We start from the raw sequence: 24,915 nt of genomic DNA on the forward strand, positions 1-24,915 counted from the left end.
ACACACACAGAGAGAGAGAGAGAGAGAGAGAGAGAGAGAGAGAGAGAAAGGGAGAGAGAGAGATCTTAACTGTGTCATGGAATACAGATATCATTTGAAAAACGAAGATGCCTCAGAGAGCTAGATTGACGTCTCAGTGGTTAAGAGTGCTTCCTGCTCTTCTGCAGGGCCTAGTTCAGTTCCCAGCACCCATGTTGGGTACCTCATAAACGCCTGTAACTCTAAAGCTGGGAGATTGGATGCACTCTCCTTGCAGACACATACATGTGTGCTCACACGAACACATACACACATACCTCCCTAACACACACACACCCTATACACATACACACACCTCCCTCACATACACACACACACACACACCTCCCTAACACACACACATCAATAAAAATAAAATAAACCCTTCTAAAGTAAAGGATGCCTCGGTTATTTTAAAGAGAGATTTTAATATGGAGAATTCGTCAAGCTAATGTGGGAAGACTAAAAACAAAAACAGGGAGCAGAGGCCACAGAGAAAAGCCCGCAGGAGGTAGAGCCCGCAGGAGGTCGCTTCATCTCAGCTGTGACTCAGCCACAAAGCATTTGCCTAGCATGCAAGACCCTGAGTTCTAGCAAAGACCACATAAGCAAAGAGGAGGGGGTTCTACAGAGTGGGGGACCCATGCCTACGGAGAGAGAAGGAGGAGCCCTGCTCAGCTGAGGCTCTGACCCATAGGGCCCAGAGAACACACCTCACAGAGGTGTGCTCTGGTATCCGAGCACAAGTTGTTGAAAATCTCTGAAAGATTCTTCTATATGGGGGGAACAAACTGGAACAAATTGCAGCTGGAAAGGGAAGAAGCGTTGCTAGGACAACGGTGACAGAAAGTGAAGCAAGCCCTCTGTGTGTGTCTTGCCACATACTCACAGTGTGCACAGTGCACAGTGATCCCCATGTCAGGAGGGCTGGTTCCAGCATCCCCTCAAATGTCACAAGCCACAGATGTTCAAATCCTTTATATAAAGTGACTTTATACAAAGACTACACAGAGCCTCTGCGCATCTCCCGCAGCCTTTAAATCATTAGACTTAAAGGGCTTGATACTAAGTGATGTTATATATGTTGTTGTTATATGTACATACTTAGTAATGTTATATTCTGCAGTCTACAGAAGAGCCACTCAGGAACACGTCTGATCAGGGAGATATTTTTCTCCAGAATATTTGATCCATGTATGCTTGAGGTTTCAGCAGGCAAATGTGGAGCTAAAGATTTGTAGACATGTGTGTGTGCCTACACACACACACAGTGAGAGCGAGCCAGCGAGCGAGACAGACAGAGAGAGTCAGAGAGACAGAGAGAGCAAGGAAGAAAATATACCACTTCTATAGCGCCTTGGATCCCGGAAATCATTCCTAAATTCCCTGTTCTGTGACTGTCCCATGTTTCCTTTGTTCTTATTGGACTCTTCCGTGATTTCTGATCCAGACTTTCATTCATGAAGGATGCAAGTCTTCAAAGGCCATTTGCTGGGTGCTAGTTTGCTATTAACTTTTATGCAGGGACATGGGCTTCACTGAACCCTACCACAAGAAGGGCCTGGGTTCCACACAGGGTCTCCCTGGTCCCACTATTTGGTTAAAAAAAAAAAAAAATCTAGTTTTCTTTAATAAAAGATTCGATTCCACAGACAATAGAATAATAAATGACTTTATTTGTGTTGATTTAGTGGCTTGCAAAGTCTCCAACAGTCTGAGCTTCCATCTTCCTGTTGGAAGATTCCAGAAGGGACCTAAGGTGGGAGAGGAAAGCACAGCCTTTCATTTAGGAGTCATAACAACAATGAGAGCTACTCACCAGGCCACTCTTGTCCCAGGCTGCGGTGGCCATGGGCACAGCATGGGAATCATGACTGATTCCAGTCCTAACTTGTATACTTTAAGACAGAACCTTACCCTTCAGACAATTGTCTTCCTGCTGGAATCATGACTAAATAGCAGACAGGGAACCAGCCTAATCAGGCCAGCTGCATCTATATGAACGAAAGGGATGGAAGATAGATGACAAGGAGTTACAGTGACAGATGTACACATAGGAAAGAAAGGGGATCAATCTCCTAGATATCTTGGAACTTTTGGAGGCATGTTTTTTACTCATTTAAAACTAACAAACAACAACCTTGCATGAGGAGGGCCTTGAGACTCAAGGGGACGGGCAGCCTACTCTATGACATCACCAGCCATCCCCATTGTTTAGTGGAAATGTACAAATAGAGACCATGGTTGCAGGGGCAGAGAATATAACTTACAAGGCAACACAGAGGTCTCCTTTCCACAGCCAGCTTACAGACCATGACTACCATGCTTCCATCTCCTCACAGCAGCGACCTCTGTGGTATCCAGCTGATTACAGGGGATCCCTTCCAAAATGGAGGGTGCTGTAATTTAGACCTGAAATGTCCCCCCAGAAGTCCACATATTAAAGACTTCTTCCACAGCTCGCTCTATCAGAAATGGACAAGAAGTTAGACAACTAGAGGTACCATTGAAAAGGGGGGGGAGGGGCTACAATCGTCTCCTGTCTTTCCAACCACGAGGTGAGTGACTGCACCAGAGTCCACCATCATGCTAACCCTTCACACTCCAGAGCAACTCTACCAATCCATCAGAGACTGTAGTTTCCCAAGTTGGGCCCAAATCACCTCTTCTTTTATTTGTTTGTTTCTTTATTTGACAATACAGGAGAAGGAACCTAGGGCCTCATGTACGATAAGCAAGTACTCTAACCACTGAGCTACAGGTCCAGCCCAAACCTCTTCTGTTTAAGAATCAGTGACCTTAGGTATGTAACAGAAACAGAAGCTGACCGATGCTGAAAGACGCAGTTTTCCTCCCTGAGAAGATGAGCTCTGGATTTGGGCTTACTGCTTCTTCCATAAACTACCATAGAGGGCTCCCCAGGCCTTGTCTGATTGACACTGCCTTGCTTCTGGATTATGTTTGCTCTATACCAGCAGGAGGACACACACTTGCCCTGAGTGTGGATCAGCACTGGAGGTTGAAAGCAGAAGGCACAGGTTCATTCTTCTGGCCGTTTTCCAGTCCAGAAAATAGTAATCAGTTGTTTTAAATGGTCTGGTAAGACCTTTTTCCTCCCCTGCCAGCTTTCCAGGACTTTTTCCATCCCTGCAGCTTCGAGTTACAGTGTTCTCCACTAAGTCTTTCCTCAACTGGTGCCCAGATGTCACAGGGAACCATTTGAAATCATGCCCCTGTCTTAGTTAGGGTTTTACTGCTGTAAAGAGACAACATGACCACAACAACTCTTATAAAGGACAACATTTAATTGAGACTGGCTTACAGTTGTGGAGGTTTAATTCCATTATCATCATGGCAGGAAGTGTGCCAGCCTACAGCAAGCATAGTGCTAGAGGAGCCGAGAGTGCTGCATCTTGATCCAAAGGCATCAGAAGGGAACTGAATCCCAAAGGCAGCCAGGAGAAAACAACCTGCACACGGGGCAAGCATAGGAAACCTATGCCTGCCCCCACAGTGACACACTTGCTCCAACAAGGCCACACCTCCTAATAGTGCCAATTCCACCCCATGAGCCAAACATTCAAACCTATCCAAACTACCACACTCCCCAGCATCTGCCTGTCAGGACTGCCGAGGCTGTACATGTAGACTGAAGGGAGATGAAATAACATGGTTCTGCTGAATTGTCTGGGTCACTTGCTCACACACACTGGCATGGCCTCCTGGCCTTTCTCAAGCTAAGATTCTCATATGTTGTCTGAATCTGACAGCAGATTCTAGCTGCAAATGAGCAGGCAAAGAAAATACTGGACCCTCTTGGATCAAGAATGCCAGGACACACAGTCATCAGTACCAAAGTCTCCGGCAGGTTTAGGGGTTTAGGACCAAGAAGAAACCATGGATCAGGGATCCAGATGACTACATAGGCATAACAGAAACCAAGGGACAGTAAGTGAAGAAGTTCGGCGGGCTGCAGTGAGTCACCCAGGGCGGGAGCTGCAGGTGCCCCTCAAGTTCTGCTTTTTCCCCTCCTCCACTGGAGACTTCTGTCTGTCTGTGCTACATGTGAGATGTGACTACCAGAACTTTTATCAACTGGACATCAAACACAGAAGGGGTCAAACCTTCTGTGTGAAGCCAACAGGCTTATACAGCAAAATGTCCCAGCTGGACTCCTGCCCTCTGCTCTTGAGTGGCTTGAGAGGTGTAGTTAACTCACTTGCTCCCAGAGGGCATGTTACTGCTCTTACTTGGGATCTGGGAAGCCATATTTTAAGTGAGAAAAACAAAGATCTCATAAGATGATTTTTTCTTTTTTTCTTAAATTTAGTCTTAGGGAGTTAACTGCCTTTTATTTCTTCTATGATGCTTTAGGCTGGCAAAAAAAAAAAAAAAGTTGCTAAAGTCATGTGAGGTGTGAATTTTCTAGTTTTTCCTTTGGACTTGCTGTTAATTATAAATCTGTTAGTTAGTTTAAACTGTATATTATTGCAATACTGAGTGCATTGACTCTGCCTTTCACTCTCAAACCAGTTTGAGACCAAAGATGATATTTATGTTGGGCAGAAACAGAAAACAACCATCTGCCTCATAAGAGGTGGGTTCCATGCTGGGTCTGAGGCTTTGGAGGAGCTGTTGCTTGACTTCCTGGTGAGACATGAGAGAATTCTATTCACCACAGACCAGGCACTGACAATAGACCAGAGAAAGAATTTGCTCAGTTCTAACTTAATAAGCCAGTGGGGGTTTCTTGGGGTTATTACAAGAACCTAGATGACTGAAAGGCAACAACATCACAGAAAAAAAAACTATCCCTGGCAGGTAGCTCAGCAACCCAGACTGCCTCCTCATTCCAGCAATTGTTCCTGCTTCTATCACCATGGCTGGAACCTTGTGACTCATTGCAGGAGTTTCGTGCCTCTTGGAGGCTTTATTTAGGAGCTTCCCTCCTGCCAGGAATGAATGTCTCCGCTCAGAGAAAATAGCTAAAAAACAGGTTCTGGGGAAGTATCTTTAGACACCTTAGATTCCAAGAATGCCAAAAAGTTCATAATGGGGCTTTCATGTTTGGGGTTCGGGCAGTAAGAGAAAAACTCTTTAAATTGTCTTCAACAGTGTGGCAACTTCCTTCTCCACTGAAGCCAAGTATCTTGACTAGTTTGTTGGTTCTATGGTTCTCCATTTGATGCTCCTGGAACCCCAAATTCAACCTACAATGGTTGCACTCACAACAGTGAATCGGAAGAATGGGCCTAATACTCTATCATCACACAAAGCCCTGAAGTTCCTTACCCTCTGCAGCCAGCAAGCATGTGGAGGGAGCGTCCAATCCATGCATTCCCAGCAGCTACTCATAACTCCAGAAGCAACTTCTTTAAGAACAATCAACTTTGTCAGTTAGAATTTTTTTGGTTTTATTGCATTTGGTTTTGATTTGGTGCTAGAGTATTAAAAGATTCTTTTTCTGAAGTCAGGTATAGCAGCTTATACCTTGACTCCCAACACTAGGGAGTCCAGGGAAAGAGGGGTTTGAATTTAGGGTTATCCTGTACTGCATAGCCAGCTCCACATCAGCACAGACTAAGAGACTCCTGTCTGTAGGAAAGATAAGTAAAAGAGTCCTTTCCTAGGTGCTTCACCACCGCCATCAGAAGAAGAACATTCCAAGATGGAAGGAAGAAAGGGGCAGAGAGAGGGAGGGAGGGAAGAAAGAAGGAAGGAAAAGGGAGGAAAAGAGAGGGCTTCATTAAAAATAAGTATCTAACTCCTTGTAGAAATAGTATTTGACAGTGGTTTTCATGCTGCAGGATGATAGCTAAATCATGTACTTTTATTGCCCCTTCTTCCCTTCCTCTCAACAAGTAAAGAAGTTTGAATGTTTTCTTCTCTGACTCTGGCTTACAGTTCAGCTGGCAATGAAGGTCTTCACACAGATGAGGGTCATAGTACACCTACCTGCACTGAGGTGGCACTGGTCTTCAGACACTGAAAGGCAGGCAGCAAAGGGCAGTGAATGAGGAGATAGAAGCCCCTGACAGAACCTGGCTGTCACAGCAGATGTTTTGGCTAACAATCACATCTTTCCACGCTCTTCCAAGGTCTTAAGAAATTATTTTGAACTCAGGAGGCAGCACTCCTCTGCAGAACACTCAAATTCTGTAAGAGATAAAAGTAGAAATAGTTACCATTTTCCGTTCAGACATTCAAAGAGTATTAATGAAATTTTCTGAAAATGGAAGCAGAACATCTAGCTTCTGGTCAGGAACATGGGTCATGTCAGCAACAGAGGAGCAGTAGGCGGGGCCTGGGAGCCAATGCAGAATGAAAAATGAGCAAAGAGGAAAAAGGCAAGGAGAGTTTAGTTTACATCCATGCCACACTGTGAAAGGGGCAAGTGCTAGACCTACCAAATCATGGGCTGCTTGTGCTTAATGCAGGTCAGGCACTCGATTCACTCACACACACCCCACATTCTGCAGGCACGAGGACGTTCTGAACACACAGAGGGAAGTCCCAACAGTGCAGCCCATAACAAAAATGACCTGTGCTGGCACTGGGGGAAAGAAAGACAGGACAGGCGTGGTAGCTTATTTCTATTCAGCTACCGAGCAGTAGCCAGTGTCTCCATTATAAAACAGGACTGTCCCATGGTTGTAGGTGTTATGATTTAATTGATTGCATAACTAGAGGTCAGTCCATAAATGGCTAGCAAAATGTTACATATCTAAGTAAAACTGGCTTGTAGCAAAGTGACCATAATCTTTTTAAAAATGATTCCAGTGAAATACCCTCCCTGCTTCCCCTTCTAAAGATAAAACTGGGTTTAGTTAATAATGGTCTAACTTCCCAAGATGGGGAATACTACCTCAAAACCTACTCCAGGTTGGTTTTATGCTTAAATTCAAATAACTGCTTATTCAAATAAATTTCTAGATGAGAATTCCCTGCATTGTCTTGTAACAAAACAAAATCACCTGTTTCAGCTTATGTTTACAGCCTATTCCAAGCACTCATTGAAGATAACAAAAGTGGTCTGATTTTGCTCTTGTCTATTCTGATTTAGTTAGAATTCACTGTATTTATAAAATGCTGCCTTTGACTTATGGAAAGGCATTTTAGTGTGGCTTATATATAATATCAAATGAAGAATATTTAACATCTCTCAATATTCTTTTTTCTGTAAAATCTAAACAATTCCTAAGTCGGCCTAGAGTGACACAGTTCCTGACCTAGAGCAGAGCTAGTAGGTTGACAGTTGCTGGGCATAAGCTTTGTTTGTATAATAATGTACATAATTTACTTTATTTTCCTTTTTCAGGAAATATTCTCCCTGCCTGGGTTAATGACTCTATGATAATTAGAAACAGCATGAATCCAACTGTCAAGTGTGTGTCTATGTTCCTTAGCAAAATGAATGTTGTGATCTTCAGGACAGCCCTTAAGACTGTGAGAAAAACTCTGAAAACATGAGTTCAAAAATATATAAATAGGATTTCTCAACTATGCAAAATATAAGGATGCAATATGAATTATACGAGGAATAAAAGAACAGATGCAGCTGTACTATGAGCCAGCTTGTCAGAAAGATACTAAAGAAGGAGATAAAATGATTTAGGGAGTGGTGATCCCAGGACAGGATCCCACACAGCTAAATTATTGTTTGTGCTTACAAAGGCAGACAGTTCAAAGTCAGCCTGGGACAGAGCAAGTTTAGGCCCAAGCATGGTGGAAATGGTGATCTCAGAACAAGATCCCTTATTGTCTGTGCTTACAGAAGCAGACAGATCTGAATTCAATTACTTTTTTTGTTTGTTTGTTTTGTTTTGTTTTGAATGTACTTGCTGTCTTTTCTAAGCCCTCAAGGGGCTGAGGTCATAAGATGCTGATTCATCAGCTAATTAAAAAGGAACCTACAGCCGGGCAGTGGTAGCGCATGCCTTTAATCCCAGCATTTGGGAGGCAGAGGCAGAAGGATTTCCAAGTTCAAGGCCCACCTGGTCTACAGAGTGAGTTCAGGGACAGCCAAGACTACAACAGAGAAACCCTGTCTCGAAAAAACCAAAAACAAAACAAAAGGGAACCTACAGTGGACAATTGAATTGATATGTAAATAAAAGACTGAGCTTTGGTCTGCAAGAGCTGAACTATCTGGATGAGCTGTCTGGAGAGCTAGCAGAAGAACAACACAGGGCTGTCAGCTTACACCTGTCGGGCCAAACACCTCCACCCTTTAGTCATGTACACAGGTGGAGGGAGTGAACAGGCCCTAGAGAGATTTACATACTAATGAGGTACCTGAAGGCCAGAGGTGGAGCCGATTAAACATTCCTCCCCAGCCCCTCCCCCTTCTCCCCTCCCCTTTTTAACTCAGGTCGATCCTGGGTTTGAGGGAGTATGCATCCAGATCCGTCCACGATCCGCCATGTGAATAAACCAGTTTTGGAAACCCAAGGGCTTCCTCCTGTGTTGGGGCTGCACCGCTATGAGGAACCGTGAGGAGCCAGGGAGAGGCCTTTAGTTAATGAACAGCCGGGCCCAACTTCCAGCTGGAGGAACCCAGAGCGTTCCCAGCCGACTACTCACAGCATGGCAGGAGGAACCGCGGGATCCCCAAGCCTTTTTTTTCCCCACATACACCTCATCATTGTCTTTGAGTCATTCTTTTGCTGCTCTCAAACACTCCTTCAGGAATCCCTCTCCAAGCAGAGGCTGGTCCTTGACAGCCAGTGAGGTTCCCCTAATCAGAAGCTTGAAGATTTTGCACAAAACAGACTTGCATTCATATGATACCCTTCAAAAGACAAAAAAAAAAAAAAAAAAAAAAAAAAAAAAAAAAAAAAAAAAAAAAAAAAAACATGGACAGAAGACATATTATGGTCATAGGGCTTAGGGAACAGTTGACTACAAAGGGTGTTAGTCAACAGGGCCATTTCTAAGGGTGACAGAACCACTTTGTCTGGTATAGAAGCTATAGCCACAGGAATCTCTGGGCTTGTTAAAACGCACAGAACTGTTCTTCCTAACTGTCTGTCTCAGACTTTCTGCATCTATTTGTAAGTCTGAAGACCTGTGTGTTGCACATATTTGTGCTGGTACATGAGGCACTATTTTCTTCTTACTGTCCCTTGAGGCCCTTCACTCACTCGGATGGCTAAAAAGTAGCAAGAAGCCACTTCCATGTCTTGTGGTTGCAGGCATAGATGCTTCTAGCTCCCTTCTCTACTAATCAGAATGCAGCCTGTGAGGGCTTCTTGGGATTGAGCCTCTGTGATTCTGCAGTGGCATACAGGGCAGCGTCCACTCCAGGTGAGTCATAGTCTTGGCTCTAGCCCAGACAGCCAAAGCAGCAGCTGCTGAGCTGGGAGATACTGGAGACTATTTATCCTGGACAGACAGTAAATAAACAGGAAACTCCCCAGTGTCCCATGAAAATTACTTTCAAAGAGTTGGGTGAAATACTCTTAAGAAAACTTGAATTCACCATTTATGCCTGCTTTCCTATCTCTATTTCCCAGAGTGCTATTTTATAGAAGGGTATAGACAGCTGGCTCCAAAGGGATAGGCTCCTGAGTTTGTTAAATAAGACAAGAATGCAAAGAAATGAGGCTTGATACCCACTCCTACCACACCACAGTGGTGTGCTGTACAGTTCTAGTTTGCCCCAGCATGTTTGGCCATGTGTGAGGATATTTATGAAGTGCTCAGACACAGGGAACCATGGCAATGTGCTGACCAAACCAGGGGGATCTGTAGAATCCTGGAAGAGATGAACCAGATGTGTGAATATCTGCTGCTTTACTAACAGTAAAGTAGGCATTTACTAACTTTAACTGCTTATTGAGAGTACGGTTTTCATTTGACTTGCTCAGTTGTAAGCACATCTGCTGCGGGTAAAATCCTACTGAAGGATCAAGCATGGTGGCACACATTTAGAGTCTCAGGACTCAAGAGGGTGAAATAGGAGGATCAGAAGTTCAAGCCCAGCCTGAGCTACATATCAATTTCCAGGCCATCCTGGTCTACAGAACATGACTCCGTCTCTAAATAAATAAAAACAACCCTACAGCAGTTATTGCTAAGTCACATGTGTACAAACAGTTGTTCCCGTGCTGGCACCTAGCAGGATAGAGATGAGTGGGTCCTGCTGAGGAATGCAGGCCCAGATTGACAAGATACTAGCTACAAGGCTACTGGTCTCAATCACACACACCATTGGAAAGCAGAGGACCAGGCCCTGAGGAAATGACACATGCCCACCTCTCTGGAAACCTCAATAAAGAGAAAGAAGAGATGGAAGACAGTCACCTGATGAAGCAGCATTCATTCCTAAGAGACTGTGTTCATCAGAGCCCTGACCAGGAACAGCAGGGAATGCCTCCCTATCAAGCACTCAACCAAAGAGACAAGTGTGGGAAAACTCTGCTAATTAAGGTCAAAGTCCACCATGACCACTGGGTTCAGCTTAATATGGGAGTCTCCCTTCATGAGCAGAGAGTCTCTTTCTCTGACCTTGTCTGGGAAACTCTAAGCCTCAAGTATATCTCTACCTGAGGAATGTCACGTAGTCTCAATTGGATCACAGGATCAATGTCCTTTCTTCTGATAAGAAGCTGTTCAGCCAGCACCTGAGACTCCAATAATGCTTTCCCATGCTAATGAGGCATTTCAGGTACCCTAAATCCCTAGGCAATGACCTTTGCCTATCCTGGATGTTCTTACCCTCAGTCCTTCCCCCACCCCAAAACTTTATAAGCCTTAAATTACCATAAGTAAAGTTGATCTGCCTCCTAATTGCTGGTCCCAGTGTGCTTCCTCACCATACATACTCACTCGGCTTCCGACTCCTAAGCCCACTCCAACCCTGTCTCCCCTCAACATCTCTGCTCCCACTGCCCTGGTGGACCAAATTGGCCAACGTTCCATGAGGGCGGGTATACCCACAAACAGGAAGTAGCCTGGGAGATCCAGCCTCCTAGGAACAGGAATAAGAAGCTACATTTCTGGGCTTAGAGGAAGAGCACATAGCTGTGTAGCCAGTGTGATTCTTCATCCCCTGTGCAGTGGTTTCAATGTTGCCCTTCCTCTAAAACTCTTGCTGAAGTTTGGTTGTCATTGTGGCAGTCTTGGAAGGTAGGACTTTGAGATGGCCGGGTCACTAAGAAGGGTTAAGGTAATTCTTGCAAGACGGGGCTGGGGCAGGGGAGGTAATCTAGTTACCTCCAAATAGGTTATTAGGAAGCCTTCTGCTTTATGTCTTTTGAATGCAACCTCCTGACTTTTCCTGTCATGAGTTTCAAACCAAGGCCCATACCAGACACCAGGCAAACACTGCTCCTCACACTTAGCCTTACCAACCTCCAGCACCTTGTGCCAAAACAAATTTCTATTCTTCATAAATCACCTGTAAGTCTCCCTTTTCCTCAGGTCATTGGCCACCAGCCCACAAGGACAAACGGAGCAAAGTCGATGAACAAGGTTCTGACAGCCTGTAAGTACACTGGAAATAACAGACTAATGTCTGGGATCAGCTCTGGGGAGACAGATCAACTTTAATCGGGGTGGATCAAGGGTTATATGCTTTTGGAGATGCAAGTAGGAATATCCAGGGTGGACAAGGGTCATTGGCTAAAGGCTAAGGTACTGAGATGCCTCATTAGCAATGAGAAGGCATTCCAGGAATCTCAAGTGCTTGCTGATTGGGTTCTTATCGGGAGACAGGAAACTGAACCTGTAGCCTAACCAAGGCTACATGACACTCTGAAGGTAGAAGTAGTATGGGGGTTTTGAGCTCCCCAGACAAGGTCAGAGAGGAGAAGCCCTGCAGGCAAAGGGAGTCCACCATTTTGTGTGGAGCTCAGAAGGCAGTGGTAAACTTTGACCTTAATTGGCAGAGCAACAATCACCCAATGCACATATTCTGCTATAGAAATGAAAACCCATAAAAACTCTCTTTTTCTCTCTCTAGACACTGTGCATTGTTCCTTCCAAGACTGGCCACAGTGACTGAAGCCATGTGCTATGTGTCTGCCTGGGCCTAGCTTCCTTAGCACAAAGGACTGTTGCTGGCAAGATCTCCAGGCCATGATAGATGATGTTGGCTTCTACTCAGGACCTAAGGTGCATCTGGCTTCTTCTGAAACCTGTGCTGGGCTCCTCTGTGAGACTCAGGAGCTACACAGGGCCTTCCTTCACTCCCATAATCAAGGCTTAGTACACGTCTGGGAGCACAGACCCACTCTGGTAGCTACATAGTGAAAGGAGAGATATGAATTAGGGGTTAGGGATGATAGTTTTCCTGCTTAGGGACTACAATTCCCAGTTTCCCTTGAGAAGTATGGAAGTCATTTCTGCCCCTGTAAGAGGTCGAATTTCATCTTCCCCTGTAGACATTTTTGCCATCTGAACAAATAGGTAGTAAAATTCTCCCTTCCTATGAATAAACATGGTCCTACCTAATGCCAGACCAAGCTTCTGTTTCTTTCCACCTTTTCTCTCTCTACAGCTGCCTCTTTTAAAAAATAATCTAAAAAAAAAAAAAAATCTAATAGAATTGATTTCAAAAGATTTCCTCAGATTCCCACACATGAACTATAGCACATTTGCACCCACACAATCAATCAATCAATCAATAAGCAAAACATAACTAAATTAGTTTAAGTTAATTAAAAATAAATAAGAATATACAGTAGGAAACAAGAGAGAGATGCCCGGCATGACCCAGGATAAGGAGTCCCTTGGACAGCTGTGTTACTTGCTTCAGGGCAGACTGGTCCCATTACCTTGGACTACAACAGCATTCTATGAGCTTGTGGTAGAGCAAAGCCACGCATATCACAAGCCAGGGCCAAAATAGAAGAAGTCATGTCATAGTCCTGCAGTCCAGAAGGGCCGTCCCAAAATGGCCAAACGACCTGCCCTTAGGCCTCACCTCCTAAAGCAGTCAATCTTCCAACAGCACCACAAATGGAGAGCCAAGACTTTAACACGTGGGCTTTTGAGAGACACCCAAGAGCCACACCATTAGTAACAATAAAACTGGTGGGAGACAACCACTTAAAACATCCAGTAATAGTCCTAAAATATTCTACAACACAGAAAACATTCATTAGAAAACAATCTCAAAAAAAAAAGCAAGGATCTGTGGTGCCTAAACCTGCTCCCTCTCTCCTCGCCCTCACTGTTTCTAATAAGTCCGCTCTCCTCTGAAGCCCCTCTTGGAATTCCATAGTATCTACAAAGAAGGAGCAGAGCAGTATTTCGTGCTGTTTCTAGCTGCCTGAGGTAAGCGTAGCCAGAGGTCGCTTCCTGTGAAGACTCTACTTGGGCAAAGTGCTCTGAGGAGAGCAGAGAGACACAATGTGAGAAAACCGGAAGCTACGGGCCACACACACCAATCCAACTGAGCTCCTAAAATGCGTACCACCTACAGAGAAGCACGCCATTGGTCCTCCTCTACCCACCCTCACCCCCACCCCATCCCTTCTTCACCTTTCCCGGGCAGCTTCCGTGGAGAGTTTCAAAGAATGAGGCCCCAGGAAGAGAACAAAACACAAATCTGACCTCCAGAACAGCTCCTTCAAATTATATCAGTTAGGTTTGGATTTTACCGTGGAGCAATTTATGCCCAATAGTACTGTTGAGAAAACAACCTAGCAATCAGTGAGAAATTAATGGAGCCTAACTCTTGGATGTGCTCTGAGAAAGACGCCGTAGACAAAAGTGTGGGCTGCTAACTGCTGGAGCATGGTGATTGCTTTATGTGTAGGGCTGCCTTCTCCGCCTGAAAAGCGATGGGAAATGTTTGCCACTAGGGACAAGAGAGCAGTGAATAGATTCCCTAAGGTAATCCAGCCATTCAACACACAAATAAAGAAGAAAATGAGAGCTCTGTTGGGAGTAGGGACTAGCACCCACGGCTGCCGCAGTTTGCTATCTAAAGGCCCCAGCAAAACATTCTGAAACATTCAAAGAATCAAGAAAGCGTAATTCACATACCAGGGAAAGATTTGTGACAATGACCAGACATCACCTACAACAAAGATTTCAAAGTAGTCGTCAAAATATGTCAGACCAACTGAAGGACGCAACAACAAACAAAAATAGACTACTTCATCATCAGCTGCCAGTGACGGACTAGTTCATGAATCTCACAGACATTAGAATTACAGTAATATTAGTGTATTGATTAGTTTACACACTGATCTGACAAAATGCCTGACAAAAGCAATCTATAGAAGGGAGTATGGTGGTTTGAATGGCAGCGGTCCCCATAGGCTTAGAATCCCAGCATTGGTGAAGCAGAGGCAGGAACATCTCTGCGAGTTCAAGGCCAGCCTGATCTACATAGTTCTAGGACAGCCAAGGTTCTGTACAGAGACTCTGTCTCTACAGAGGCAGGAGGTGGGGTGGGGGGACAAAAAGAAAAAGCCTGGACTTATCTAATGTCCTTTTGATGCCATCTAGAATTGTAGCCCATGGAGTGGTACCACCTACACTTGATGTGGGTCTTCCTACTCAACCTATTCTACACACAGGGACTAAGAACTAAAATGATTCCTGACAGGCAGAGAGATGAGAAGGGACCACAGAGAGATAACTAGGGTGGCAAAATCCTCACTTCTTCCTCAACCACTTAATCAGAGACACGGGCCTAGTGGGCTTCTGCTCCTGTGAGCACCACTCTTCTTCCAGCTGAACATACCAAGCTGGTCAGATATGTTTAAGGTGGGTCCTGAACACATTCACTTGAAGCTCTGGACCTATCAACTTCTCTTTGTTTAAGCTAACCAGCCAAAGGGAGGGGGACCCATTGCAGGCCACCAAAACCACTCAAAACTCCTAGCCCTATGTAAGAAAAAAAGGAATTCAACTTAAGTCCTGTCTCTGGTCACACACACACACACACACACACACACACACTTGCATATATGCACACGTACACACATGTGTGTGTATGTGTTCCTGCAATATGTATGTGTGTTTCTTCATTTTAATAAAGTCTGTTGCCTGTTGCTGACTACTGTGTCTGACACTTTTTCTTTTGTTTAATTATTTAATTGGTAGAGAATCAAACCCAATCAAGACCCCTGAACAGTAACACACAATCCTTCATACACCTTCCCAGTGGTTTGTCTCTTCATTCTTCTTAATCCTATCAAGGTGACAACCGGTGTTTGTTACCATAATTATGAACAAATTTATAAAATTAAATAAACAAATTAATGAAGCTTCTGCATAGAAAATTAATATGTAACATTGATGCTATTTCTGTTTATGAAAACAAATGGGAATGGAATGAAGCTATTTACAAGGCAGCATGATGACCCTTCACATCAGAAAGACAACGCTGAAGCCAGCCCTGTAGAGATGAGGATGTTTCAAAGGGATGCTGTGTCTCTTACTCTGGCTATCAGGCTATTAAAACAATAGAGCTCATGTTGTGGATGAGCTGCCCCACGTTTGGGGGACCACTCTATCAATGTTGGAACCCACACTGCCAAAAGCTTTGGGGGTTAAACTGTTAGAGCCTGCACTGCCCCAAGTTGCTCCTGTCCGAGGGTCCAGGGTTCAGCAAGAGAGAGAGTGAGGATGGACACGAAGAATGGAGACCAGACAGAGTGTGATTCAATCCTGTTTATTCTTCAGGGTCTCTTCTTCTCTCCAAGTTTCTAGATACAAGTCCCTAGTTCCTAGCACCAAGTCTAAAGTCCTAATCCTAGTTCTAAGTTGTTAGTCTCTTTCCCAGTTCCAAGTTACCTGTCTCAAGTCTCAAGTACTCTTCCAAGTACAAGTGTCTAATCCAAGTTGCCTGTCTCGAGTCTCAAGTGCCTACTACAAGTGCCTAATACTTAATAATTTCTTCTGTCTGCCTCTCGCCTTTTATATGTCTCACTTCTAAGCCATGCCTCTAAGTCACACCCTTAAGTCACGCCCTTAGGTCTTATCTCTAAATCACACTTTAAGTCATGCCCTTAAGTCTTGGCTCTAAATCACACCTTTAAGTCTCACACACCCAAGGGAAGATCCTGGGTATCTAAAACAAGATATTATCAGAGTGTGCTCAGCTGTTGTAGGCTGTTGTAATCAAGTCTCTTGTCAGGGTATATGGCTCAAGATGGCTGCACGGATGATAGCCGCCTTCTGTTGGCTCCCCACAAGCTCAAGAAGCCAAAATTCCCCAGGAGTCTGAAGTGGGAAAAAAGAAAACCTAAAACCTGTAACAGCTTGACAGGGGTGTGGTACTTTTATCCAGAAACTAGATTTATAATTTGTCAGACCACCTCTTTTCAGAAGAGTCAGTGAGAGGTGGATAGTGGGTGTGACCACACTTGACCAGAACTGCTTGAATATGCACTCTTCAAACCTCAGCCTCACTTCAGGACCCTAAAGATGGACTTGAGGTTGCTGGATCTCTCATCTCAGTGTGATCACATGAAATAACGCTTCTTTTCTTGTATTTCACTATTAATTTTGATGGTTTAATTAGCTTATCAAGGACAAGTATCCAAACCTGGCTTGTTGTGGCCCAGGATGTGACCCTGAGAATAGTTTCAATCACAATATAGAGCAAAATATTGTAAAGAAATGGAAATGCTAGAATTTGATGGAAATCAAACTGAACTAGACAGTCAACAGTGCTCTCCACACAGGAGAAAGGTGAAAACAGCTCTGCCGAAACTGCACCACCAACAAATGCAGAGAAAAGCCAGTAGAGCCTCGAAGATATGTGTGGGTTCGATAAGCCTACCAGCAAACACATCCTGAAAACAGAAGGAGAAAAAAATATATACTTGAAGAAATGAAGACTGAAAACTTCCAAAGTTGATTCAAGACAAAACACACAGGATGCTCAGCCAACTTGAATCGTGGTGAGTTCTGGGATCCATAAACAATAGAGGACACTGTATATGAACAGCAAAAAACAAAAAACAAAACCAAACGAACAGAAAACCACTGAAAGCCAAAGACAGTGGAAAAGCCTAAAAACAGCCAGAGAAAAGGCTCCTGTAGCTTCCAAAGAAACTGAGGTTAGCAGCTGACTTCCCGTGGGGAATAATGGCAGCCCAAAGGAAGGAGGCATCTTAAGCTGCTCAAAGAGAAGCTGTCGATCATGAACCTGACATCCAGAGGCCACCTTTCAAGGGTGAGAACGAAATAAAGAAAATTGATCACAAAGTGTTGTTAGTGGAAAAAAAAAACACTTCTTCCCTTATATAAAAAAAGGAGTAACGGAATTCTTTCTTGAGGAAACCAGTGACACTGTAAGATGATTAGATAACAGGTATACATTGCATCAATACTGGTGATTTTGTAATTATCTTGTGTAATTATAAAAGACATTATAGAAATTGCTTTTCTCATAGCTGATTTAAGAAGGGTCTGTATAAGGCAGTATACACACCCTGTATAGAGCACTGGATAGTGTCTTTGCAATGGCATCACAGGAAGGTAGGTGGCAGTGAAGCTGAATTTGGGTGTGTCATTTATCCCTGAGTAGACCCGGCATCTGCAGGAACAAGGGAGAGAGCTACACACAAGTAGGACCCCTAGAACAGGAACTGTAAAGACACACTCACCCTCCTTCCTTCTTTCATCTTCTTTAAAAGGCAGAAAGTTACAGCCCTGTTCTGTGAACACACCAGACAATGATGGGCCATACAGACAATGGTCCCCTAGACTGTAATGGAGGTGACAGTGTTATCGCTCCCTGAGGTCAGAGCTGTCACAGTGTGTGGTAAGGCCAGCGTAAACAAGCAGTGCACTTGGAATCCTAGAGAAGCCATCAGTGGCATCGGGCACAGCCTGTCACACTCATTGACAATGTATGCTAGGGCTGTAGTTGAGGGAGCCATTCTGCTGTACTTGATATTGTTATCCATCTGCTTATTTGAAAAGAACAGTGAGACAGCTTTTGTGCTCAGATGGACCAGAAGGCATGGCCGTAAGAGAAGGGGGTAGCTCTGTGCGTGCTACTGTCCCTCAATATCTTCAGAGCGATAAGGTGTGGTGAGCAAAACTATGAAAGGGCTGCCCTTTCTGAGGCCTAGATGTGTGTGTGTGTGTGTGTGTGTGTGTGTTTTAGGTCCTAGCAGAAAAATGTTCAAATTATTTAGAGAGAAAAAAAAGGGAACCGTTTACAAAATAATGATACAAAGCAGTGGATGATGTTGTGCAACTGTGTTTGTGTTTTAAGCTAGCATTTATTATTAAAAAACGGGTCAAAATTCTTTCTTTAAATCTTTAAAGTTTATGAAATCAAAAGGTGCCAGAAAGGAAAACTTTACTATTGAAGAAGAATGTTTTCAAATCTGGTGTGACCTAAGCATCCTGCATGGGCCCTGTTCCAGGCCTCAGGAATCCTCTTCTGACCAGCCGGGAATCTCCCAGCCCTGCAGGCATCTAACAGCGTGTGCCTGCTTGGTGGGTCCCTGTTTATCCTTTCCTTTTGATTTTTAAATTACATTCATTTACTTATGTGTAAGTGAGTGTGTGGGCATACTTGTGACATGGGACATGTATAGGGGTCAGTGGACAGCTTGTGGGAGCCAGGTCCTACCATCCACCATGTGACTGTCCATGCTCAATCTCAGGTGAGGCTTGGCAGCATGCTCCCTGACTCACTAAGCTATCTCGCCAGCCAGAGTTTATCTCTTATAGAGTATTTCTATCACTCTTCTATGTTCACTCTCACAAATGCTTATTATTGTGTACAGTGGCCTGCAGTAGTCAGTACAATAACATGCTGTGTGGATTTGAAACTGATAGGCAACAGGCTATCCCAGGCAGCCAATAGTGGGTTATATCTAACCATGTCTGTGGGAGTACACTGCAGAATGTCTGCAGAGCTACAAAAATCTCCTTAAAATATCTAATTTTTGTACTTTTCCCATCCTTAAACAAAGCCCGTCTAATACTAAATTAAAAAATAAGGACATGACTGATAAGTTACTTCTCCGCTAATAAAATGAGTCAACTCAAGCCAGATTGAAATATATATATATATATATATATATATATATATATATATATATATATGTAATATATATGTACATATATATGTGTGTGCGTGTGTGTGTGTATGTATGTATATATATACAGGTTTATTGGGAAACTGCTCTCTGGCAAGTTCACTGGCCCCAAGGAAGAAGGCCAGGGAAGTCACCAAAGAGAGGGAGAGAGAGGGGAGGGAGAAGAGAAAATGAGTAAATATGTGCATAAAGAGAAGGAAAAATGGAAAAAGAGACGGTAATGTCTGGATTATATAGTCAAGAGCCTCTGGGGAAAGGGTAGCCAAAATAAAAAAAGGAGGCCAAGCCTGCTTTGGTATGTAAAGTGTGTACCTCAGTCCCCTGTCCCTGGTCTGAAACCCAACAATGATTACTACTCCAAGATACAGTCGAGGAGAAGAGTTTTTGTAGATATAAGGGACAGGACAGCCAGAAGCATCTAGAAGGGTCCAGAACAAATGGGGCCAGCAGACTGAACTGGGTCACAGGAATAGGGAGTGAGAGAGGAAGAGAAGAGTAGTAAGAGGAGACCAAGATCAGGAATCAAGAAAGCAACAGAACCAAGACAATGAGTATTCAAAATGCCTGAGGTTATACAGGGACCGAGGTTGGGGTTGAGGAAAGCCCATCGGGGCTGGGAAGGCTGAGGCCAGCAACGAGCATACCAGCCAGGATATATCTGTTACAAGAATAAGGACTGGGAAGACTGGTGGCCAGAGTCAGCTTTGATATGTTAAATAGGCACCTGGGTTAGCAATTTGTCACTGGTTTCTTTGAGACTTAAAATTCTAGCCTTTTGTTGTTGATAAAGGGCAATGTAATCTCTTCCAAAACTACTTCCTGCTGAAATTGGGCGATGGGGTCACAACCAGCAAGGCTGGGATAAAGGCCCAAGAACAAGGAGAGAGGAGGGTAGGCTGGGGGATGGGGGGGAGACATCTGTTTCACTTGCTGCCCTGGTTTTCTGGGACCACCTTTGGCTAGGGAAGTGCAGGCCACTTTGGAGCAGTCTGTGATGTTGGACCACCCAGGGCTAAGTAAGCCTCTCTGAAGCAGCCTAGGACGCAGGGGCTCTGGGTGGAGGGAAATTTTATCAGATGCATCATCTTGAGTTGACACATTTGGAGCAGTTTTGGAGCAGTGTTTAGCTGATTGAAAATCCTCTGGGAAAACATAGACTAGAGACAGAAAGTTAAAGTTAAGGAATTTAAGGGAATTTTTTTGTTGTTGTTTTGGATGTACAGTTGCTAGTTGCTACTTTCAGTCCCACAGTCCTGGTAGTTGAAATGGAGGGGTCCCAAGACCAGGGAAGAGAGAGCTATCTCACCCTCAGGAATAGACTTTTGATTGACAGGAATATTTATCTGGAGTCCATTTGACCTTCAGGAGGTGGATCCAAGTCAATACCATGAAGCTTACACGATTTTTTTTTTTAAGTTTTCAAAGGCAATAAAAGTTATAGGCGTATTAGCATCACCATTCTTTGTAACCTGTATCGAAATCCACATGGTTGAAAAAGCAGTAGACTCATGCCTCTGAGTGATAGATGCCAAAAGTTTGGGGAACCCAAAAAATGGCTCTGGGTTAAAAGCTTGAACATTCTTTCCGGGGGGGATGGATAGACAGAGGTGTTTTTTTAGAATGATTAAAAAGCACTTTTAACTCTATTCTTAGAAGACAACCAAAAGAAATTTAAATTTTTGGACTTGAGATTATGATAATAATAGCAGTGTTTTACCAGACCTAGATTGATAGTTTATCAGAACTCCACTGAATAGTTTCAATGACTGAATGTTTGAAGTCTTAATATAGCAATAGCATTGCGAGGGTGGAAGAAATTTGAAACATTTTAGACCCTTATAGCTTGTTTACTTAAGCTTTCATATCCTCGGACCTTTACATACCTTGAATTACTTTCTTAGACCTTTGCAACTGAAACTTCAATCCTTTTCCTTCCATCTTGTGGGTTACCATAAGACACAGGTGGTCGATTACCAATGCAAGCTCCTTTAAGTAAAGAAATAGTCTCTTTCAGTGTGAAGTCTGTCAGCAAGGCAAACTGACTGTGTCCTTTTCTTTTTAGCAGAAGACCTAACAGCTCTAGAAAGAAAGCTAGGCTGGAGGTCTAATTTTACATGTGAAATGAACTAAATAGACAGTTGCTGCCTTGGAGAAGAAGTTGTTTGCTTGCTGCTCTTATCATAAAGTTACAGTGAAGCCAGCAATATCATCAGAGATCTGAGAAGAATAAATGAGAGCAGGAAGTATAATCTAAATAGCCCAAGTGTCAATTACAATGATCACGACTTACCCACTACCTAGATGGTTACCTTAGGCGCCCGTGGTCTTGATGGCAGTCTTTGGCTCTCACACACAATAGCGTTACACCTTCAGCAATTGTACAGGACAGCAAAGGAAACAGATGATTTGTACAATGATTTGGAGAGTCAGATCAGTAGCTGGTGTTAGTTGTTAGATGTTCAACAGACCGCAGCAAACAGACCACTCCAGACCACATGGTTCTAAGGGGGGCAAGTTTATTCAGGAGATAGGGCAAAGGTGGGGGGAAGAAGATGGAAGAAGAGGAGAGAGGAAGAGAAGTAGAGGCCGGCCACGACCATGTGGAGAGAGAGGAAGGGAAGGGGGGAGGGGACAGAGAGGCAAGAGGGTAGGAGGGTAAGAGATTAAGAGAGTAAGAGATTAAGAGATTAAGAGAGAGAGGAGGGGGCAAGCAGCCCCTTTTATAGTGGACCAGGACTACCTGGCTATTGCCAGGTAACTGTGGGGAGGAGCATACCTGGCTGTTGCCAGGTAACTGTGGGGAGGAGCATACCTGGCTGTTGCCAGGTAACTGTGGAGGTGGAGTTTAGACAGAATACTAACAGCTGTGTTCGGAGAGGCCTAGTTCGCTGGAAGGGAACTCACACATACCAATCCCAGGTTTCAGCACCAGCAGAAAGACAAAGTGAGCTCATGACTGCTCCCTGGTAAGGTTGAGGGAGGAGGCGGGGTATGCCAGCCAGGACAACTCTGTAAGGTTTACTTTTAGGGACTGAAGGAGACAGGCACCAGAGTCTGCTTTGATATGTTAAATGGGCACCTCAGCTAGCCATTTATCCCAGGTTTCTTTGAGACCTAACACATACGCAGTGTAATTATAATTATGGGGCATTGTGATGCATACAACAACAGTATCACAAAGGGGCAGGGAAGAGATCTGTGAGGGAGGCACTCCTGGAGATCAAGGGGGATGAAACTAGTAGAAGTCAGAAACTAAAACCGCAGAGGCCACCTCTGAGCATAGGGAAGATTCCTTGTGTGAGTCACTAAGGGGAACAAGAATAGGTGTAAATGACCCAACTAAATGAAAAGACGCAGTGAAAAAAACAGAAACACTAAAAATATATGCAATGGCACACACAAATCCCCCAAGTCAAGTCGATCTTGCGGGGGGGGGGGGGGGGGGGGGGGGGGGGGAGAAGGAAGGGGGAGGGGGAGAAAAGGGGAAGGGAAGAAAGGGGGGGAGGTTGGGGGGGGAGGGAGGGAAATGAGGAGGGCAAGGGAAGGGGATGGAGAGGGGGAGGGGGAGAGAGAGAAGGAGAGGGAAACAAATAATTAAAATAAGATACAAAAGAGAATGAAGAGATTGCTCCACAATTAAGAGCACTGGTTGTGAAGTGTTTAAAAAAAGATAAAGAGATAAAGAGATAATGTTCTGTGGGTGTGTGGAGAGATATGGGGATGGGGATGTCTCAGCGGGCCCATGTAGAGGTATCTCTTCCCGTGAGGGACCAGCCACACACCGGTATAGTATAGAATAGAGTTTATTGAGGGCATGGGGAGGGGAGCCAGAAGGGTAGTAGAGGCAGAGAGAGAGAGCACCAGCCGGCGGTGGTGGCACACGCCTTTAATCCCAGCACTTGGGAGGCAGAGGCAGGCGGATTTCTGAGTTCAAGGCCAGCCTGGTCTACAGAGTGAGTTCCAGGACAGCCAGGGCTACACAGAGAAACCCTGTCTCAAAAAACAAAAGGAGAGAGAGAGAGAGAGAGAGAGAGAGAGAGAGAGAGAGAGAGAAGTAGAGATGACCCTGACCACATGGAGAGAGGGGGAAGGGAAGAGGAGAGGGGACAGAGAGGCAAGAGAGTAAGAGGGTAAGAGATTAAGAGCAGGTAAGAGAGTGAGGAGGGGGTCAAGCAGCCCCTTTTATAGTGGACCAGGCCTACCTGGCGGTTGCCAGGTAACTGTGGGGAGGAGCATACCTGGCTGTTGCCAAGTAACTATGGAGGTGGAGTTTAGACAGAATACTAACAGGTTGTTCTTCCAGAGGATGCAAATCTGAGTCCCAGCATGGTGGCTCACAGCCATCTATAGTTCCAGATGATTTGACATCCTCTTCTGGCCTCATCTGGCACAAAGTACACATTTGATGCACAGACGTACATGCAGGCAAAATACCAGTACACATTAAAAGATACGGCAAAAGACAGCTGCACCATGCTGCACATGTGCCTTCCTTTCCCGCCTCCGACTTGGACCCAGCAGCCGCCGCTATGTTGATGCCTAAGAACAGGATTACCATCCATGAACTTTATTTTAAGGAAGGAGTGATGGTCACCAAGACAGATGCCCAAACACTGAGCTGGAAGACAAGAAAAATGATGAATCTTCATGTAATGAAGGCCCTTGCAAATCTCGAGACTATACTAAGGAGTAGTTTTCCTGGAGACATTTCTGGTGGTACCTTACAAATGAGGGCATCTAGTAGCACCAAGATATTTCATGGGCCACCCCTCACCGCAGCCATCCTAAGACTGGCAGGTGCTGGTCCAGAGGGTGAGCAAGCTACAAGATTCACAATCGGGGAGGCAGAGAGACTCCTACAGCAGGAGAGCTGTGCCCCCTCACCCCACCCCTGGTACTGACAAAAAAGCTAGCTCAGCAACCCTAACTCCAGTTTAGAAGTGGCTTTGTTTGGGAACATGGTCAGCCACCCAATTGAAACTGGAGATTGTGTTGAGTTAATAAACTTAAAAAAAAAAATGTAGAAAAAGTGACAAGAGATTTTTTTTCTAAAAGACATAAATGTTAAAATTTTCCCATGATCCTTCCTATATGTAAAATATTATTCCATTAAAATATGTAAAATAAAAGATTTAATGATACAAGGAGAAACTGCGACAAATGTAATTGCAGTTGGAGATTTACACTCTTGGGGGGTGGGGGGGTAGGGGGCAGAAACCACAGTTAGTGCCCGGGTTGTTTTCTTGTCAACTTGACACAAACTAGAGTTATTTGGAAAGAGAAATCTCAACTGAGAAAAATGCCTCCGTAAGATTGCTTGTAGGCAAGCCTGTAGACCACTTTCCTGATTGTTGATGGATGTGGGAGGAGCCAGCCCGCTAAGGACCATGCCACCACCCTCTACCCTGTACACCCCACCCCTTCCCTGGGAAGCACTTGGGTGTATAAGGAAGCAGGCTGGGCAAGACATGAATGGCAAGTCAGTAGACAGTGCTCCTCCTCAGTCTTCAGTTCCTGCCTTGGCTTCCCCTGGTGATGGCCTGGGACGTGCAAGATGAGTAAACCCTTTCCTCCTCAAATTGCTTTTATCACAGCACCAGAAACCTAGCTAACACTTTTAGTATAGGAAATGTCCCAGAGGCTATGTTAAAGCCTAGTGTCAGTTGTGGCGCGCTTGTGGTACAACCTTTTTGAAGTCTCCTCGAACAGGAGGATACTGCTCAGACCTCCCAGAGATTCCAGCCTGACAGCCACACACACAGAAGGAAGGACATAAATGACAAGCATCAACGAAACAAAGATGCAATGTCAGCAGTGGGTTTAAATGATACACATACCAGGATAGAAACAACAACAGAAAAATGAACTA

At 44.5% G+C, this 24,915-nt stretch overlaps 1 long non-coding RNA gene across 2 annotated transcripts; it reads right to left on the reverse strand.

Annotated features, from left to right (window-relative positions):
• Nucleotides 1–1,674: 1,674 nt before the first annotated feature.
• LOC143442558 (uncharacterized) lies at nucleotides 1,675–22,202 on the reverse strand. 2 transcript variants are annotated; one of them, XR_013110804.1, is made up of 5 exons: nucleotides 21,356–22,202; nucleotides 20,930–21,032; nucleotides 5,974–6,174; nucleotides 1,936–2,012; nucleotides 1,675–1,772 (listed from the first exon to the last, which is right to left on the reverse strand). It is a non-coding gene; the product is annotated as an uncharacterized LOC143442558 (long non-coding RNA). The 2 variants fall into 2 exon arrangements; XR_013110803.1 differs by lacking the exon at nucleotides 1,936–2,012 and having other exon boundaries at nucleotides 21,356–21,952.
• Between the last annotated feature and the right edge of the window lie 2,713 nt (nucleotides 22,203–24,915).

The sequence above is a fragment of the Arvicanthis niloticus genome, chromosome 1 (genome assembly GCF_011762505.2).
Source record: "Arvicanthis niloticus isolate mArvNil1 chromosome 1, mArvNil1.pat.X, whole genome shotgun sequence".
NCBI classification, from domain to species: domain Eukaryota; kingdom Metazoa; phylum Chordata; class Mammalia; order Rodentia; family Muridae; genus Arvicanthis; species Arvicanthis niloticus.